This window comes from Equus asinus, chromosome 18, assembly GCF_041296235.1.
Source record: "Equus asinus isolate D_3611 breed Donkey chromosome 18, EquAss-T2T_v2, whole genome shotgun sequence".
In the NCBI taxonomy this organism is placed as follows: domain Eukaryota; kingdom Metazoa; phylum Chordata; class Mammalia; order Perissodactyla; family Equidae; genus Equus; species Equus asinus.
The window spans coordinates 25217271-25237767 of record NC_091807.1 but is presented as its reverse complement, the minus strand read 5'-3'; positions in this window follow the sequence as shown (position 1 = coordinate 25237767).

Here is a 20497-nt window from a genome sequence, read left to right as displayed (position 1 = left end):
AATCTCACTGGATGGTCTTAATATTAAAGGGGAGATGGCAGAAGATGGAAGTAGTGAACTTGAGGATACGTTAACAAAATTTCTTCAATCTGAACAACAGATAGAAAGCCAAACGGCTCATCTTTGTTTCTTCAAAGTTCCAGAAGAAGAGAGTAGAACTCAAAGGTATAGAAAAAAGTGGCTGAAAACTCCCCAAATTGGGGAAAGACATAAACCAAAGATTCAAGAAACTGAGCAAACATCAAATGGATAAACCCCCAAAAATCCATGCCAAGACACGTAATAAACTTCTGTAAACTACAGACAAAAAAAAAAAGATCTTGAAAGCAGCCAGAGAGAAACAAGCATGACTTCTAAGGGAACAACAATTTGAATGATAGTGATTTTCTCTAACCACGGAGGTCAGAAGCAAGTGACACAGCATTTTTCAAGTTCTGAAGGAAAAGAAAAGTCAACCGTAAACTCTATACCCAGCAAAATGATCTTTTAGGAGTGAAGGGGAAAATAAAGATATTCTCAAATGAAAGAAAATTTAAGATAGTTTGCTAGAAAAACTACCACTGAAGAATGGCAAAGTTCTCTAAACAAACAAGAAGCGATAGAAAAAGAAGCCTTAGAACTTAGAGCAAAAGAGATGCTCTCTGGTAGGCATTAAGATGCAAAGATGATTTCATAATTCTTCCCCTCTCCTATAGGTTCATTTATATGACTCTTTCTTAGATCTCCTTGTCCCTAATTTCCCCATCTTTCTCTTTCCAGGCCATTGACCAACTAGCCGATCCATTCTCCACTTTATACCCTACCCACAAGGCTTCTGGCTTTCCCACTTAGTCTTTAATTGCAAGTTAATCATTCTCAGCTTTTGGTTGTCTTCTTCTTAGGTGTTAATTTCCTCCGGCAACAACCCTCATGTTCTATAGTCCTTATATTTATCTCTTTACTGGCATTTCTAAAAAACCTGACATGTTGCCCCTGTCAGTGCATTCTCTTCCACCAATATCCCATCCTGACATTTGAACAATTGTACCACTACAGCTTGGAGGATCTATCCATGCTCTACATACCACACATGATGAGGTTTTCAGAGCCAGCTGGCCGGAAAGTGACCCAGCTTCAAAATCCAATTATAGGCACTTTTTTCTCACACCACTCCTGTAATGAATTCTCTTAGATTGTAGACCCAGGAAACAGACTCTGAAACAAAGAGTCACACGAAGGATTCTGTTGGGGAGTGGTTGCAGAAACAACACCTGTGAGGAGTGAAGGACACAGGATTGAGCAGCGGATGAAGGTGAACAGTGATGCATCTGCAATGATCTGGAGAGGAGTTCTGCTGATGGGCTGGCCCTTCAGACTTGTCACTCACTAAGCCAAAGGGCCAGGCCTTTATCCACTGCTTCAATGACTTATTGGGCAAGGTACGCTCCCCAGGGAGGAGGTGCGATTTTCTGCAAAGCAGTTCTCTTCAGTCGAGATCGATTCCCAAGAGCAACTCAGTTAATGGCCAGACTCCCAGTAAGTGGGGGAGTGAGTACCTCCATCCTGAATGAGGAATCTGGGAAGTTACCACAGAATCCGACACAATCTACCTGTGATTATGAACTATTTTTCTGTTCCCAAACTATGTCTCAACCTCCTAGATCCCTGATTGTATAGCTATTTTAACAGTGTTAGCTATATCCTTATTTCTGTATGTGTCCTTATGATCAATTCCCATGACTTGAGCTAAAGAAGTGACTTTCTAATAATTGCTACCCTCTAGGTCTTTTTTCATTTCATGCAGGTAGTTGCATTCTCGTTAAGAAATGAATGAAAATACAAGAATTTTATGCTGGGAGATGATGTTCTATTAAAAAAAAGCGTTTCTGGTATTTGTATAATTATTGCCAAAAAAATGTATGGAACATTTCCCAAGGAAGTGATGTCAGATTATCCTATCTACAATTCATTAATATCAAGAAACCAAAGGTGCAGGACTATTAATAAGTGTGTTCTTATAGATATTTGGAGAAGGTGTGGAAACTAGAACTGTAGTTAATGGATTTCCTTGCTATCGTATACAAAAACTGTTGTCACTAAATCAACAATATTTGTCAAATATCAGGAGGGTTAATTAATGATACATTTTTATATATCATTTTAGAGATTTGACAACAGGCAAGATTTCAGTGCATTTTGCAAATGTGTGAGATAGAAACTCATTTGGTTCGTTGTGTAATAGTTTAACATACGTTTCTTCACTGATGTTACTATTATAGAAAATACATCTTCATTTATTCAAATATTTTCTCAGTATTTATTAAATTATAATATACACCCATATCGCAAGTGTTTGGCTATTTGAATTTTCACAGACTAAGCACATGCTTGCAACCAGCATGCAGATCAAGAAACAGAGCATCCCCAGCCAGCCCCACAGCAGCTACCTGCACCCCCTTGTGATTTCCATCAGACTTTGCCTGTCCCCGGTAGTTCACTGCTATCCCAGATTCTAACGACATAGATTAGCTTTGCCTGTTTTATAATTTATGTAAATCATATAATATCACTCTTCTGCACTCTTCATTTAGCTCATCATTATGCTTGGGGGATTCCTCCAAATCATCTTGTGTATTTTAGTCAACAAATTTTAATTCATCACTTACTTTGTTCCTGGCACTGCTCTAGCTTCTCATCATCATCTGTGCCCTACATCTCCTCTACTAATGATCTTTATTGAGTATTCATACTTTGTACTAAATGTAAACTCGAAAACCAGTTCAAAAAGTTGATAAAAATCCACGGAAAGATACAATTTGATAAATACAGTTGTATTTTGACTGACCAAGTGGCTAGAGCTCCTTTTACCCTTGGCCACACTTGAGTTTATAGTCACTACAAAATGGAGAATAACGTATATGGTGTCTGCCAAGCTGAAAACAGCAGATACATACTATTTTTTTTTACGGTAAAGAAACGATTCTTTCCAGAAAATAGCTACTAGCAAGATTTATTGTTAAAGTCAATAGAGTTTGGAAAGTCATTTGGAAACTCTAACACAATGTCTGCTGAGTCTAGAAAACAGTGCTGAGATTCAACAAAATAGGGGATTGTGCTGTGGAACACAAAATCATGCAGAAAGTCATTCCAGGAATCAATCGCCATTTGAAACAGGTAGCCAATCAAAGCGCTGTTTATAGAAGTGGAAAAATTTTTAATAGATATCATAACTTACAGTGTTTGTTAATAACAGAGTATTTATCAGGTTTTTCAGTACTTTAGAAAATATTTAACACGCAAGTTACGAGTGAGATTATATCAGCTTGATCAAAGGAAAGGGCAGAATAAAGAAATGGAGTAGCCTGTTCTGCAAAGCAAAAGTATCTCACCATACCCTGCAAGGGGCACACGATGTAGAATGCTCTATAGCCTGAGTTCAACTATACTGCATCCAGATAGACTGGCAGGAGGCATAGGAGGTTAGTGGGCGGACCCAAATGCCAAGTGATCAAATATGAGTATGCAATTAGATGACGTCATCTCTTCAAAACTCACTTTGTGGAAACAACAAGCCAAGTGCATGGGTGCAGGAGGCCACCTCCTCTGTATAGGAAAATTCAAGGGATAGGAAGGACATTTCAAAGACGCAGGGAAGTGGCATTAACTGGAGATCTGAAAGAAGTCAGAGAGACAGTGTTGGGCATGTGAGAATAGGGAGAGAGAGCATTCCGGAAGATGGGACCACATTGTTGGAAATCCCTGCGGTGGGAAGTCCACGATTTGAATAAAAGTCAATGTGACAAAAGTACAGAGGAAACTGGGCAAAGTGAAATGAAGTTGGTCTGGTAAGCAGGGGAAAATACCTCGTGAATTTATGGACAATATAAATGACTTTGGCTTTGATATTAACAATAGCAGGAACCAAAAGACAGGCTGTAAACAGCAGAGTTACATGACCAGATTTGCACTGTTAAAGTGTGAGTATAAAGAATAGATTTATTTCTATTAAGAACAGACATATTTGCTGTACCTTTTGAGGTAATCAAGTTATGGCAGAATATAGAGGAAATACTAAATGAGAAATTGTGAGATAAAGAGGCTTTTCCCTCCTAGTGAATATTTACATGACTGTGGAAACTTAATTTATCTAGATTAAGTTCTTCAAATGTAAAATGATAATAATAATGTGTTCATCACATAATTGTGAGAAGTAAATGGAATGATATGAAGACCTTAACAAAAATTGAAGAACGTGGCTAGTTGTTAATTATTATAAATTTAAACAATAAGTGAAATAAGTAAAAATTTGCCAAGAATATGCAAATTTACCATGAAGAATGCAGCTATAGTGGTCGGCCTGGTGGCAAAATGGTTAAGTTCTCATACTCCTCTTCGGAGGCACAGGGTTCGCTGGTTCAGACACAAGGAGCAGATTTAGCACTACTCATCAAGCCATGCCATGGCAGGTGTCCCATATATAAAATAGAGGAAGATGGGCACAGATGTTAGCTCAGGGCCAGTCTTCCTCAGCATGAAGAGAAGGATTGGTAGCAGATGTTTGCTCAGGGCTAATCCTCCTCCTCAAAAAAAAAAAAGTACAGCTATAGTTAGATCAGAAGATTAAAGAATTTCAATTTCCTAAATAAATATTTCAGTGACTCATTCAAAAATAATCATGGAAAATTAGCTTAAAACTAAATACTTCTATAGCTCATTAATTGGTTAATTGATGACATGAAAAGAACTTCACACTAACACACACATACTTTCCAGGTGTTAGAAGAATTTAAGTTTTTTTTTCCAAAGTAATAAATTAATTTATCAAATTCGAGATGACTTAACATTGTCTTGGAACATAGCGCAGATAATGGATAGTACGTAGTCTGTCACATTAACTGAATTCTTCAAGAGTCACGTAAAAAAAATTACAAATTCCATTAGGTTCAAGTGATGACAACACCTCATTTTAGCTATTTTCTTTGGATACAAAAATCTCTCAAGCATAAGGGTTGGCATTCCATGAAATAAAATGTGTTATTTGAACAGGAGCTTAAGAAAAGTGTTTTTCTCATAGTGTGGAATGGTGATTAACCATTGAGAAGAGAAGAGAAAGACAAAATAGAAAAAACAGTTGCTCAACAGTTTTACCTAAGATGACTAGGGCATTATTGATCAAAGAAAACAAGTTTAGTTTTAGATCCTTTCAAAAAGGGAAATATTTTCATATTGTCATTCTGCAGAAAAAGATTTCAGGTATATTTGAGTAACAAATGAATAGTTTCAGTTGTTGTCAGAGACGTGTACTTATTCATTTCAAGTGCAAATCAAAAATGGCCTTTACTTAGAAGTATATGTTTATTAACAACATATTTTGCTGACATTTTATATTTTAAAAAGGCTAAATGAAAGAGAGAGGGAAAGGAGGGAAAGTAGAAAGACAGAGGAGGAAGAAAGAAGGAAAGAAGGAAGGAAGGAAGGAAGGAAGCAAGCAAGAAAGGAAATGAAAAAACCCAGAAAATAAAAGGAAAACATAAGCAGGGATGATATTTGACAGCTCTAGGTCTCAGTTCATAGTTCCAAGGATAACCTAGGTTTTCTGCTTTGATTCAAACTAGTAAACTGACATATAAGGGATGCATACTAAAGCAAAAATCACAATTACCTATACTACCATCCACTGCTATTTTGTTACCTATGGGTGGGTAACTTAAGTAAAAATCAAAAATTTAAATACAGTGGTAAGTCTATTAAAGTAGATGTGCATTCTTTTGTTTTGTTTTGTTTCTGTTTTGAAAGGACTATATAGAGGCTCATGGAATATTTCAATTTTCTTTACAATAGATTTTTGGAGGTTATCTCTGTATCCACATATGTTGATAAAATATTGAAATGCTATATAGGCCAGAGACCACCCACTTCAGAAATCTAGATACCAAGACCATCTTAGCCTCAATTCTTTTTTTTTATTGAGGATTAATTGACATATAACAATATATTAGTTTCAGGTGTACAACATAATGATTAGATATTTTTATAGATTGTGAAATGATCACCACAAATAAGTCTAGTTGACATTTGCCCCATACATAGTTTCAATATTTTTTTAGCCTCAATTCTTCAGAGACATCATTAAATTTATCATAACTTTGGTGCTGAAGAGAAAAAAACTATATTTCACACAGGCCTATAAAGCAATTTCTCATATAATTAGAGTTTACAAGAAAAGTATTTTTCTTTAAGTTGACTCCTGCTAGTAGCTAAGATAGCAAGAATACGTTTTCCAATAATGCGTTATAGCATCTTGGTGGCAGACAAGGAAATTTTTAAAATAATTTTTACTGTAACGTGACTTGAGGTATATATAACACCTTATATGTAAAGTGTTTGGGCCCATGCCAAACAAATAAAATAAGGATACAAGCACTGTTCATTTTGTTTCAAAATTGGCTTAACTTGCACTTAGGATGCTGTAGTACCTTATGAAGTTGAGTGCTGATTCACTGTCTTTTACAGAATTCTGCAAGATTGGTATTATTTCTTGTAAAGGTTGATTTTAGACAGACCAGGGAGGTGTCAGAATCTGAAATCTCCTCCAGAGAGTTGTAGTTATGTGATGTGATATTATCTTTAATTACAAATAAATGGAAAATAAAATGAGAATGAAAATCGAGACTCTTCCATCCCCGTACAAATGTTATGAAATACAATCATATTTCCAAAGGTGAATATGTGTGTAAAGTTGAGTTGTGCAATTGTATTAAACTGGTAGGAATAAATCCCTTTATTTTATAAGAGGTAGCAAAAATATAAAACTAATCATGGGGAACACATAGTCTTAGCCAGAAATGGTCTTTTACAGCATATTCCCATTAGTTACATCAGCAGGGAAACAGTAAATTGCAATGCATTTCTCTAAAATTATTTTCAACCTGTTGATTCTGATCTTTTATATAACCGACCTTTTTCCCCCTTGAATTTTTCTTCTGTCTTAGAATTACATCATTACTAGAAACAATTCCAAAAGCCAAACTGAGCCACATAATAAAATTATTGCTATACTTTAGGTACATTTAATTTTTTTATATGTGGTTTGATATTATGGATTATATCCTTTTGAAATAAAGTGAACATTCACTCTACTTTTTATGAGAGTGCTAAAGGGCCTACATGGCACGGTACATATGTTTTGGTGGTTTTTCATAAAAATTTGACTTCCAATATTACACATTTTTTAGGCATATGTACGTTTATGTTATTATAACAATTCTAACAAAATTGTTAAACGCATTTATGAAACTTGCGGCGCGGTTAAGTCCTGCAGTTAAAGTTGATCTTTTCACATTACTTACTTAAACATTAATCTACAAATTAAAGAAATTAAAAACAACTTATCACAGACTGTCAATCATAAAACAATCAGTCCACTTACCCACAAATCTGTAGACACACTGGGACTATCAAAGTTACATATTTTTCTTGGATTTGGAAAACATTGTGGCAATCAGTATTGAATATCCATGAAAATTAGACAGCAACAATGTATAAGAAAAGTTAAAATATTTGATATAAAATATAAACCAAGTGGAACTCCCTGGTCCACTTTTAAGCGGACAAGAAAATCAGGGAAGGAATGAGAGCTCAGATGGAAGGTGAAAGAAATACATATAGTCCATTCATACCCCCGAAAAACACATGCGTGCACACATAGAGGGGATGGAAAAGAATAGGGATACAAATAGACATTTTCTGAGGATGCATAACATGCCATTGCCTATGTCCATACATATACTAATTTATTTTTTCATGAGGCTTCATGAAATAGGTTCTTTTTCATCTCCATTTTACAGATAAGGAAATGAAAATCAGAAAGGTTAACTAATGTGCCCAAGATCATGTAATTAGTAAGCCAACTCAGGTACATCTGATTCAAAATAGTGTGATGTTTCTACCATGTGAGTTTCTGATGGGTATACCTCCCTTCTTAAAGTCTGTGAACAATTTTTCAATTTACTTGGCTTGATAGAGAGTGAATGTGGTAACTCCAGATGCGTTATATTTTATCGCAAGATGGCTGTCATCTTTGGCAACTGACTAAACTATTGTATAAGGAGAATCAGAATAATACTGTGAACTCGAGGGGCCATTCTCCCTTCCTTCCTTCCTTTCTGCCTTCCTTCTCTTTCTCTTTGCTTTTTTCTTTATTTATTAACGGTTTTTAAACTTTAAAATAGAATGTCCCAATAGCGACTTTCCAATGGACTTTTTCTAAATGAATACTGGTCTCCTTTTCCAACTTAAAAAAGAAGTGCACCCTAATTATGACTTTTTTTTCCAGTTGATATATACATACATTAGTCCCTATGCACTCTGAGCAAGCCAATCTGAATGTATTCTCTCTCCAAACCTGGAATTCTGGCCTGGGGAAATGGAGACACAAGAGACATGTCTCTATTCTGGTGGGGGAGGAGGGGGGACAGATACAGGAAAGTGGATTGGAGAATCTGATACCATTTTGCTAGCTGCTCTTGACATCTTCTAAACCATTTCAGTACATATACTGAAGGACTGTGGAAACTCAGTTCAAATTTTTCTCTGCTTTGCCAAAACAGCTTCTGGTTGGTATAAACTTAGCCCTGCTTCTGGCTTGCTGGAGGAAGACTCCTGGCTGGCTCATTTGGTCAAACGCTTGCCTATGGTTTGCATCTTGGCTAGGGCTGTATCCAAGATGGACATTACATCTAGCCTGGCAGTTTGATAGAATGCCCCATTATTGGCATACATCTGGTGTACTGGCCACAATTTGGAATAAAAATACCTTTTCACAGCTAGGACAATCAAAGAACCAAGTAGAAATTTGCAGGAAAACCAAAACCATTTGCAGAATATCAAAAGCAAAGAGAACTCCACCTTCTCAAAGCCAACATAGCCAAGATAAACTTTGTTAGAGAAGATGGGCAGCCAGTAAGAGGAAGGCACAGACTCCAGCAGTTGTAAACGTGTGACTCTGCCAGAAGTGAACTGTGCGTTCAAGCTACAAAAGAGGAGAAGATTCAAATTAAGCAATGGTAGGAATACGGATTTAGATATTGTGAACTACAATTATTTGCTTAAAGGAACAGCCTGTTGATTTTTTGCACATTGCATGCTATTCTTCAAGATTTGGGATATTACAATGGGCATCAATTATTATTTTTTCCCAGGTTACAATGTTAGAGGCACTTACTCAGGATGGCCTACTCCTTTCCAAAATAACTACATTCTACAGAGCTTTCTGAATTTTTAGATCTAATTTTTGTTGCTTTTCTTTGACCTCCTCTTCTTTCCAAGCCGTATCTTACGCAATCAATATGACTTCATTTTTTTAGTCCTCTTTCTATCCGATTTCCTACTATAAGAAACACTATTCTTAAGATGGTATGTAGGAGGAGAGATGAAAGGCACTGAGTGCCTAAGAAGTTTTCAAATAATAACATGGCTTTGACAGTTCAAATTGCTAATTAAAGAAGGCCCTAGACAAGCACAACATTTAAAAGCATAGACTTTGAAGGAAGACAGCTTCAAGTTCAAGCCCCAGCTCTATCATTTCCAGCCATACGGCTTCAGGCAGGTTGTTAAGCCTCCCAAGATTTGCCTTACTTGCATAGAAAACAGGGATAATAACAGTGTTTAACTCACAGGATTGGTGGGAGGATTAAATAAAATAATGCACATAGAGCCCTTAGCACAGTGTCTGACAGAATAAGACCCCAGAAGTAATTCTAGCAGTGGAAGTACCGATATGTAGTGAAGAGGTGTGATTTTTCAGATCCTCTTTAACATGAAGATTTTATTCTATTACAAGTCTACTGAAGTCTGATTATTTTACTAACCGTGGAAGTCCATGCTGAGGAAACTTCTTTACCATTATTTTCGTTTTTAGTATTCAAATAATTAAATCAAGGTAAATGTGCCCAAGACAATTTTACCTGTCTTACAAAAAACATGTCTTACAAAAAATACAGGAAAAGAGGAAAATTAAAATAAAGCAAAAGAAATAGATATCACAAAATATGCAAGTAGAAATAAATATATTTATATCATGGATGAAGATGAATTAAGTAGAATAAGCTCACCAGTTAGATGACACAGGAGACCAGATCAGGTAGAGAAGGATACACTATTCAATAAATGGTACTAGGTGAGTTATTCATGAGATAAATTAAATTGGATGCATACCTACAGAATACATACACAAAAATCCAATTCAAAGCACATTAAACCTAAAATTGCATATCAAAACTTTAAAATTTTTTACAAGAAAAGCTGTTAGAATTAATAACTGATATTAGTAAGGTAACAGAATACATTTGTATTTTCAAATACTAGTAATAAACAATAAGAAAAAAACTTTAAAACTTTTAAAATAACTGTAAGAGAATATAACTCTGTTATCTCAGGGAGGAGAAATGTTTATTAAACAAGATATAAACAGTTGGAGCTGGCCCCCTGGTATAGTGGTTGAGTTTGGCATCTCTGCTTTGATGGCCAAGGTTCATGGGTTCAGATCCTGGGTGTGGACCTACACTACTCATCAGCCCTACTGTGGCAGTGACCCACATACAAAATAGAGGAAGATTGGCATGGGTGTTAGCTCAAGGCTAATTTTCCTCAAGCAAAAAAGAGAAAATTGGCACAGATGTTAGCTCAGGGCAAATCTACCTCAGGGAAAAAAAGAGATATAAATAGCTAAAATAAGAAAGACAAAGATAAAAATTTAAACATTTTAAAAATGTTTGCTCATGAAAACAGGCACAATGTAAGTGAAAATTAAAACCAAACACTGGAAAAATATACATATGTAAAACATAATATGGACGAATTGTTATTGAAAATTTGTAAAGAACTCCTACAAATCAATAGGATAAGAAATAAGCTATCAAAAAAGAGGGTAATAGTTATGTACAGGCAATTAGTAGAGGGGGAAATCCAAAAGGTGTTGTGTGTGTTATTTGAAAATGTGGTCAACTTAATCGGTAATCAGAAATATGTAAATAAAAATTTTCATAATAAAGAATCATTTTATATCCCATAAAATTGGCTAGATTAAAAATTCTCTCTCTCTCTTTCTCTCATACACACACACACACACACACACACACACTGTAAGGGTTGCTGACAAAGAACAACAGAATAGCTCATGCTTGCCTGATGAGAGAGCAACCTGGTGCATCAGACAAAATTGGAAATGTGCATACTCTACATAATTCTACTTTCTTTGTATATACTCAAATCAAAATATAGAGGCAAAAAGGCTGGTTGCAGCATTGCTGTGAGAACACAATATCCATTAAAAGCTGAAGAAATAAATAAATTGTGGAGGAAAACATTGAGCCCATCAATTGTTTTGATCGTGTTTTCCTTCTTGGGCTGGGTGCTGAATGCATGGGGGCTCATTACATGTTATCACTTTTAGACTATTGAAATATTTATAATCATTTTAAAAGGGAAAACTAGTTGTTAGTGTAGAATAAAAAGGAACAGAGGGGCTGGCCTGGTGGCGTAGTGGTTAAGTTTGTGTGCTCTGCTTCAGTGGCCCGGGGTTCACATGTTCAGATCCCAGGCACGGACATAGCACAGCTCATCAAGCCAGGCTGTGGTGGCATCCCACATAAAATAGAGGAAGACTGGCACAAATATTAGCTCAGGGCCAATCTTCCTCACACACAAAAATAAATAAATAAGTAAATAAAGGAACAAAGTCTTTGAATTTAAATCTCTGTCTCCTTTTTATAGCTTATGTGAGCTTGAGAAAAATCACCTAACTTTTGTATACCTGTCTTTTCCCACGGGTACATTTTTATAAGAATTATACTTGTTCTACCTATTCAGAGGATTTTAAAGACGATCAGTGAAATTACGCATGTAAAAGTACTCTCTAAGTTAAAAAATAAAATAAACGTTCATTTTCTTATATCATATTGTTGCTATTATAATTGCAATATGAGTACGTAATTATTATTATAACTTGAGCAAGTAATTTACACTGATATCTTTGAAAAAGAGAGTTTGAACCAAATGTGTTTTAAGGAGCCTCCAGGTTTAACATTCTAAAATTGATTTATGACTAGAATTAAATATTGAGAAAAGGAAGAATAATGTTTATTGGTTTGGACAACGTAATAATAAGTAATGATCATAATAGTTTTGAGTTACGGTAAAAGTTTAAACAAATAGAAGTAACACATTTAATACTACGACGGACTAAAAGGATTTATTTCAATAGTTATTGTTATGAATTTAAATCACATCATGCTGAAAACGCAATCAAGTTTGGAACGAACTGGCCAAGTGCCTCTAAGTGAATATGACAGAGGATATTTAAAGATAATACATTTGACATATAAGATCAACAAATTTTAATAGAACTGCTTATTTAGTGATTCCAGAACTTCTGGGAAGATTAAGACATTGGGTGAGACAATATTCTGTATCCAAGTGTTAACAACAGAAAAATTAACTAGATTTTCCATCACAATCCGAAATGGAAAATGTCAGCACAGAGCAAAGCTTTTGACCCACACACGAGAAACAATGTTGACCTTCGATAGGTTTTGGAGCATAAATATAAAACCCGATGGAAATGGGATGTCTCTGAACAGTCCAACAGAGCTACCCTGTCATAAAGCCCTGCTCTGCAAATTTATTCAAAGCTGACCAACTTTGGCTCTATTTACTAATATGTGATAATCACGGGAAACAAACACAACAAACAAGAAATCATACACAAAGGGCTTAAAAGTAAGGACTCTGGAGTAAGCTTGTCTGGGTTCAAATCCTGTCTCTGCCATTTCCTGCCTGAATGACGTCAATTTCTGCATCTGTAAAACGTCAATAATAACAGGAGAAATCCTCACATGAATTTCTGTATAAGTGGATGAGCAGATGCATGTAATGCGCTTACAGCAATGCTCGGCACATGGTATCTCTTCAACTTCTTGGTAGCGGTTAACTGTTACAACCCTGTGTTGGGGGAAAAATGTATGTGGGTATCTGAGAACTTTGCTACTAATAACCCTATCTCTCTTATCTGTTTACATATATTAAACTTGCCTTCCTAAGATTCTGAATCACAGAGGTTTTTGGTTGTAAAATTTGGTAGGCTTATTGGGTCGTTGTCTCCGTGGCCTAAAATTACAGTGATTTTGTCGTAGAACATTTTACTACAATTCATGTGACCTGTTCTTTCTTTTTACTTTTATGTTCCTGTATCCAATAATGTTTTCCAGAACGTTTTCTATGATCTGGTTTGGATTATTTTTTTTCTTTAGATGCGCAAGATTTTATTTATCTCTCTTGAATAGACTTCTTTCATTTCTTCTCCTAATTTCAAAGTCCTTTAGCTAATTTCTCAGGGCTTATGCCGTTATTTTAAAAGTATCATTTATTAGTAACATTTATGTCCACAAATGAATTATGTTTTTCTTGTTAAAGATGCTAATGAAAATGAACAACTCTGATACACTGCAGGGAGATGCCAAATGTAATGTTATCCAACCACACCCAACCGAATTCCCCGAATTTTTGGTGATCATCATCATATGATTTCAGATTCAGAGGCTTTAAAACTCAAAGGGACTATAGCAATCATCTAACGCTACCTCCTCATTTTTACGTAAGAATATCAAAGCCTGCATTAGTTAGATCAATTAATCAAGCCAACTGGGATTATACACCAAATCCATTGACTGAGTTCTGGGTCGTTTCTGCTAAAACACATCAGTAATTTAATCACATGAGAAAAATGCCATAAAATATGGTAAATAATTTACTAAATAGGAAACAGTTTATTTAATATAGAACATATAACACATTATTCAACAGGTTTAATGTTTCAAATGTTTTGGTGATCTGTTAGGTTACAAATCGGGTTGAATTTTGGACTGACAAACTTGCAGACAAGATAAGCCGCTTCAATGATTTATTCAATGCAAAGTTGAGAGGTGTTTAGTGGTCTATTTTCCAGAGGAGGAAATTAAGAAGGGAAAAACTCCAAAGGGAAAAATATGTTCTGAAATCCTAATGAAGAAGTATCTTATTACTGGCATGAAGTTTCCCTGAGATGATCATAATGCCATCAATATTAGATTCTGAGGTTTTAATCTGTCCCTTTCAATGTTAATAATTCACTCATATAGCGTTTGAGATGTCTTATTCTTTTCTCAGAAAAAGTTGTCCCATACCAAAGTGTTTGAAAGTCTATGAGTAGTGACAAGTAATGTAATGAATAAAAGCTCCTATCTATTTTTCTTCATTTTGACACTTTTCATATTCCTCCAATTGCAGATCACTTTATGAAAAATTCCAGTATTTCCTTAAACATTTCTTTGTTCTATCAATTCAAGAATTTTTCACTATGTATTATATGTCTTATACTTAATATTTTAAAAATAATATTCAAAAATTTATTTTCAAGTAAATTTAGACCACAGTTTTTGTATAGAACCAAACTAAAATTCTGAAAGCCCTTCACAGCTCATTTATTAGAGATGACACAAACATAAGTCACAAACGAGATAGTAGATAATTATCTCTATTAGAAATCTTTGCCTACTGGCTCTGGGGTCTTGAGATAACGTTTATATCTGTGTTTGAGAAATCGGCAGGTACCATAGGTAGGTTTTTGCTTTCTAGTACACCCATCCTAGGCACAATGCAGGCAGTCAGCTCTCTTTTGTACAGGCTAAAGATTGACACTTCATTAATATTGAGGTTGGTGTTGGTGGGGATGTAATGATGGTGGCGATGGTTTTGAGAATGTCAAGGATGAAAAGATTCAAATTTTTTCTCCTTACGATTAGAAATGCAAGAAATGTTCTCTCAATACTCTGAAAGTTATAATATAGCATCAACACCTAAGGGTGAGAGTTTGCTCTTTACTCAGCTTTGGCGTTCTTCCCTCGCATCGTGAAATGGCTTACCCATTCTCATCTTTCAGGTCTTAGGTAAACGATACTACTTTAGAGAAGCCTGCTCTAGAAAAAAACAAATTAAAATGACAAATCCTCTCTCCCTATTGACTATCATATTACTCCAATTTATTTCATTTATAGCCCTCATCACAATCTAAAATCGTCTTGTTAATATGATGGTATACTTGTCTACTGTCAGTTTCATCCTACTAGAAGAAATGAGGTCAGATCCTTTTCTGTCTTAATTGTCTTCATACTCAATCGACTCTCTGTTTATAATTTAGCTTTTAATTTAAGTTCTACTGCAGAAAAAGAAAATTCTGGCTATGGAGATATGTTCTGAGTATAATGCAAATATTCCTGTAAAAATTTGGCATGTCTGTATGTGTACATCTGGGTCGTTCTCTCTGAGCTGAGAACACAGGTCTACGTTTGAGATTTGTGAAGTGGAAACATGGTTTCTGTATTTCCGTGACCTTCCATGAGTAGGCAGTCCTTTTCCCACCTTTTCTCATCTTTGATATCACCTTGGAACTAATTTTCTTAATAGGAAATGTATAGGAGATCTCCAGGTCGACCTTAGCCTTCTCTCTGAATCAGATCCTCCCATGGACCCCTCTGGCTGACTTATCTATTGTTCTTCCCAGATTTCTTTGGTTACTGTAAGTTCCACAACTTTTACCTGGTCTGCTTGGCTTCACAACCTCTTGTCTATTTTCACTTCTTTCCTTATTACAATCCTCTGACTTTCCTGGTTTCAATTACTCGAAGATGATTCCCACTGCACCTTTGTATGGTTTATGATAATAAGCATGACAATTTAGTTCCTTTTTTATTTTAAGTACAGAGTTCATATTTGGCAGACATGTAACCAAGAAGGAGCCTTCACTTAGAAATAAACTAAGTGAATTGGACATATATATCATAAGCTAATACAAAGAATATCTGCTCAATTTGTTACAAGTCAATATTATGGTCATAACATGAACTTCACTCTCTCTTACGGGAAACAAATTACTCAATAGGCAAAATTTAATAAATTCATTTGAGCTTGTGATAAGGAACATGGATATACTGGAGCTAAAGGAAAACAAGATCATGCTAGATCCTAGCCACATCCTGCAATACAGACCTATAAAACAGGTCAACAGGACTGCCTTGTTTTATAGACAAGCCTCATGAGCTTGATCAGGAAAAAAAATACCATCGACTTTATTGAGTAAGATATTTTGAAAAAGCTTACAAAAGAATTCTTTTTCAGACTTTTCTGAAGCTTCTATAAATGCTAATCTCACATTATACTTACATACAGCGTTTAAACTGTACTACCAGACACAAAGAGATCCGATGCTGCTACGGGATGAGCTTATACTTCTCATGGACAGTAAGGGATATATTTTCTTATGAGACTTGTGTGGTATAAAGGAAAGTGCCAGGTTTATGATTGGAAATTAGACATTCCTGGGTTCCCAATTCTTGTCTGTCACTTTCTAACCATGTAGCCTTGGTCATATAACATAACCTTTCTAAGTCTTGACTTCCTTAGCTACAAAATGGAGACAATCATGCCTACTTTTCAGAGTTGATGTGAACTTGAAAGATGCATGAAAGGTGTGAGATACATAGTAGAACTAAAAAAATGGTAATATTTTTATGATTATACCCTCTGTAGCTGAAAAACACAGTCGTGTTAAAATATTGTGGCAGCTGTTGATGAAGTGAAATGACATTAACAGCACAACATGCATTTTCAAATTTTAACTTCTATTTCAGGGCAATAACGGGATAAGTCTTAGCATGGCGGAGGGACATGTCAATATTACACCTTGGCTTATGTCACTTCTGTGATGGACTGAGGCATCTCCATCTTTTCTGTGTTGGGAGGCCCTTGACCAGTAAACCAAACCAAAACCCTTCTATTTTGATCATGATCACATACTTGGTGTTTCTAGGACTCTGGCAGAATTAAATAGAAGGAGAATAGTGCAAATGGATAATCCTTGGCTTTTATTTGAGTTTACTTTTCCCATGTTGCATTGTGATGTGGTTTATGTCCTCCCATTTCTTTCCCTAGCAAAGGGAAGGCACTGCTACTAATAGAGAAAAAACAATACAGAAAACTATCAGGCCAGCTTCACACACTTTTGTTTTGCATGGTTTTATTAGCCTTCAAATAATAATGTGACATGTCCCATCTATGACAGATAAATGTTTCTACGTCATTAGTTTCATCTGCCAGAGCCACTAGGCAGGGTGATGCATTTGTCCCCTACCATAATATTCATTGCACTTTAGGGGGATTAATTGTGCAAAAGTCTTTCTTCCCTCTAGAAAGCGACTTCCACAAACTTCTCAGTACTTATACAATACAATAATGGGTACAATAATACATACATAATAAAACCATGAATTAATAAATGAATGAACAGACACACAGCAGTGGAAGGTTGGAGAGAATCAACCAGATCTTCATGTTTTGACAGTTAACTAGTAAAGGAAAAGATCATAAGCCCTGAGAACAGGAGAAGAGGATGTCTTAGCTAATACTGTTGAAACAGTTAGCGAGATAATGTGTGTTGGACACAGGTCTTGAAAAATGAGTATGCTATGGGAAAGCAACATCTAGGGGAAAGGATCCTCAGGAAGCGGGATTCTGTCAAGGACACCAAGGTGAAGTAAGCCAGCAAGTGGGTGGAAAGTCAATAGCCCCAAGAAACTGGAGTGCAAAGGACCCAAGAAAGCGGAGAAAAGGGAGATAAAGCTAGAAAAGCAGGTTAGTGAACGAAGAGGGTTTTATTGCAAATCCAAAGAGTTGCATAAGAAAAGATCACAAAAACATCTTTCACTCCAGAGAAAATGTAATTTATAAACAAACGAGAAAATGACTTAAATTTCCAAGAACTCAAATGAGAGCCAGTTGAAGCAGCAAGTTTTTAAAACTACTATTTTTTTCAAAATTTAAAAAATATATTTCTGTTACTGAGAGATTTATGTTTATTTTTTTCATAGTTTTAAATAGACGACGGCTTATTTTTAAAAAGGATAAATCTAAAATATAGAGATGTGTCAGTGGGGACAATGAGAAAAAGACAGATAAGAAGGGAAAATGATAAATTTTAAAAAACAAATAGCAGGGTTTGAGGCTATTAAACAGACGAAAGTAAAGTGTTTTGCGTCACTGTCGTATTTTGGCCTCACATATAAAAAAGTATTATTAAAGTATTTACAACGGGAGGAGAAACACACTTTAACGAACTTCTTTTAAATTTGTTTTTATCCAGAATGCAATTGTCATTGGACGAAAAATAACCTGACATAGCAAGTTTTCAATTAGGTTGCCAAGCCTATTATTCCTTGCAAAGACCAAATTTTCCCCCAATTTAAAAAAAATGAGAAACTTTACAATAAATTCTGCCATTTTTTTTCCACTATAAAAACCGTGATTTCTTACTTGTCACCACTTGCCATAAATCAGCTACTTTTCTTAGTAGTGATAAAACTCCCTTTTGCGTGGAGACATTGTAAATTGTGATGTACCACTGCTGACAGTAGAGATTTTTTATAAAGCCCAGTTATTGTGCACACACAAAACAATATCAGGGCACGAGAACGATTTGTAAGCTCAAAGCCCTATTCATTTCAAATATGGGAGTTGTACCATATTTATGCTAATTTAAAAATCTTGCCATTTGGAGAGAAAAAGACTCAGGGAATACGCCTTCTGAACAAAGAATAAAAATAAAAATAATTGCTACCACTGTTTATCAATGTCTTTTCCTTGTTGATAAATGATTCACTGTCTGTTACATTTAGCAGGCATTTAAAAGTGAAACAAGGCTTGAGTTATCTAAGAAGGAAAATTCCATGACCGAAGACAAAGCTGAGTAATGAAAAATAAGAGTGAACTTGCTTTCCAAATGGAGGGACGAAAGCAAAAGGAAGGTAGAAATTCTTCTTCTATATCGCTCATCACAAGTAGTATTTCGATGCCAGTTAAAATGAATTCTTAGTAAAGAAAAAACCCACAAACTACCTTAAGACTCACTGCTGAATAATCAGAAAGGGTTGTGCTGCAAGTGGGATGGAGGAGTTTTCCAATGTTTTGTTTTTGTTGTTTTCAAAGCATTGTGAAGACAATATTTCAGTTACGGCTTTCATGAGGCACAAAAAAGTTATTTTCAAAAAGTAGTGCTTCAAAATTCTTACTATGTGAGCGAATTTTGATGTGATGCCATACGAAAATAATCTCACAAAATTAAACATAATAAGAAAAATCAAAGTCCAACAGGCGCTTTCATTTGGGGCTTGCAATTTTAAAAGATAGAGATAGACCAAGGAGGGTGAGAATTACTTTCAGAATCAGAATATATGACAAAAGTCATAGAACAGGGAGGAACCACAGCTTGTGTAGCCCAGCTGTCCACCCAATGCAGGCACGTTCTCCAGAGAAGCACTTTAATGCATGCAGCAGTCACCTGAGGATGGTCTTAAAATGCGCATTGTTAAAATGCAGGTTTGGGGTGGGGCCTGGGATTCTGCATTTCGAACAAGCTCCCAGGCCATACCAATTATGCTCTTCTGTGGACCTCAGTATATGCAAGACCCGTCTAACTAGTCTATGGCAAACATTTTCCACAGCATGGACTCATGAATTCAAGACGAGGTAATTTCCATTTGGATGTGGTTAAACTATTTTTCTTTTCATTAAGTCAAAATTTGCCTTTCAATAACTTCCATCTATTGGTTCTAGTTCCAGCATCCAGAATCAAAGTTGCTAAATTAATTTCTTTCACCTGAAAGATTAAACTCAAGAAATTTATTCCCCTTGAGTCTTTCCTTTCCTAGAAAATTACACCTCCAATACAATAATGGTTTTGAGTCCTCTCTGCCATCTTGTTTGCTCTATAATAGATTTATTTCAAGGTATACCATCATCTAAAATTGCGGCCCAAAGACATGAACATAACACTCCAGTCCAGATTGGACTGGCAGTCATTATGCTTCTATTCATGAACTTATGTTTCCATAAGACACATCGAATATGTCTAAGCTTGTGTAAAACTCATGGACTCAACCCAAAACTGACACTGGATGGTTAATAATTCCCCAGAAAATAGCCCACACTTAAATGGAAATGATTAAATACTAACCTAATAATTAAAGAGCCAACCCTCTCATTTTTTATTTTTTTTTGGCATGGTGGACTCTCATGAAAATTGTTCCATCGGCTTCGTCACCTGGTTCACAGCCCCATTCTCTCCCTTTCCCTGTCATCACTCTCACACTGTGGCCTCACACGTTTTAAAACTATTGAACTCCGGTGACCTCCATCTCCACTCCAGCTCAACCATTTATTGGCATGTCCACACCCTAGTTGTCTCATCCCTTGAAACTGCCTCTCAAGTTCTCAGATTCTGACCACTGCTTCAACCAGCCTGAATACCACATGTGCCCTCTCAATGCACACAGAGCTAATTTGTGTCTTTATTGTAATCCTCACTTCTCTGGTCTCTCCGTGCTGTAGTAGTCCATCAAGCCCATCTGATTTCACTTTTCTTTCAACCTGGTTT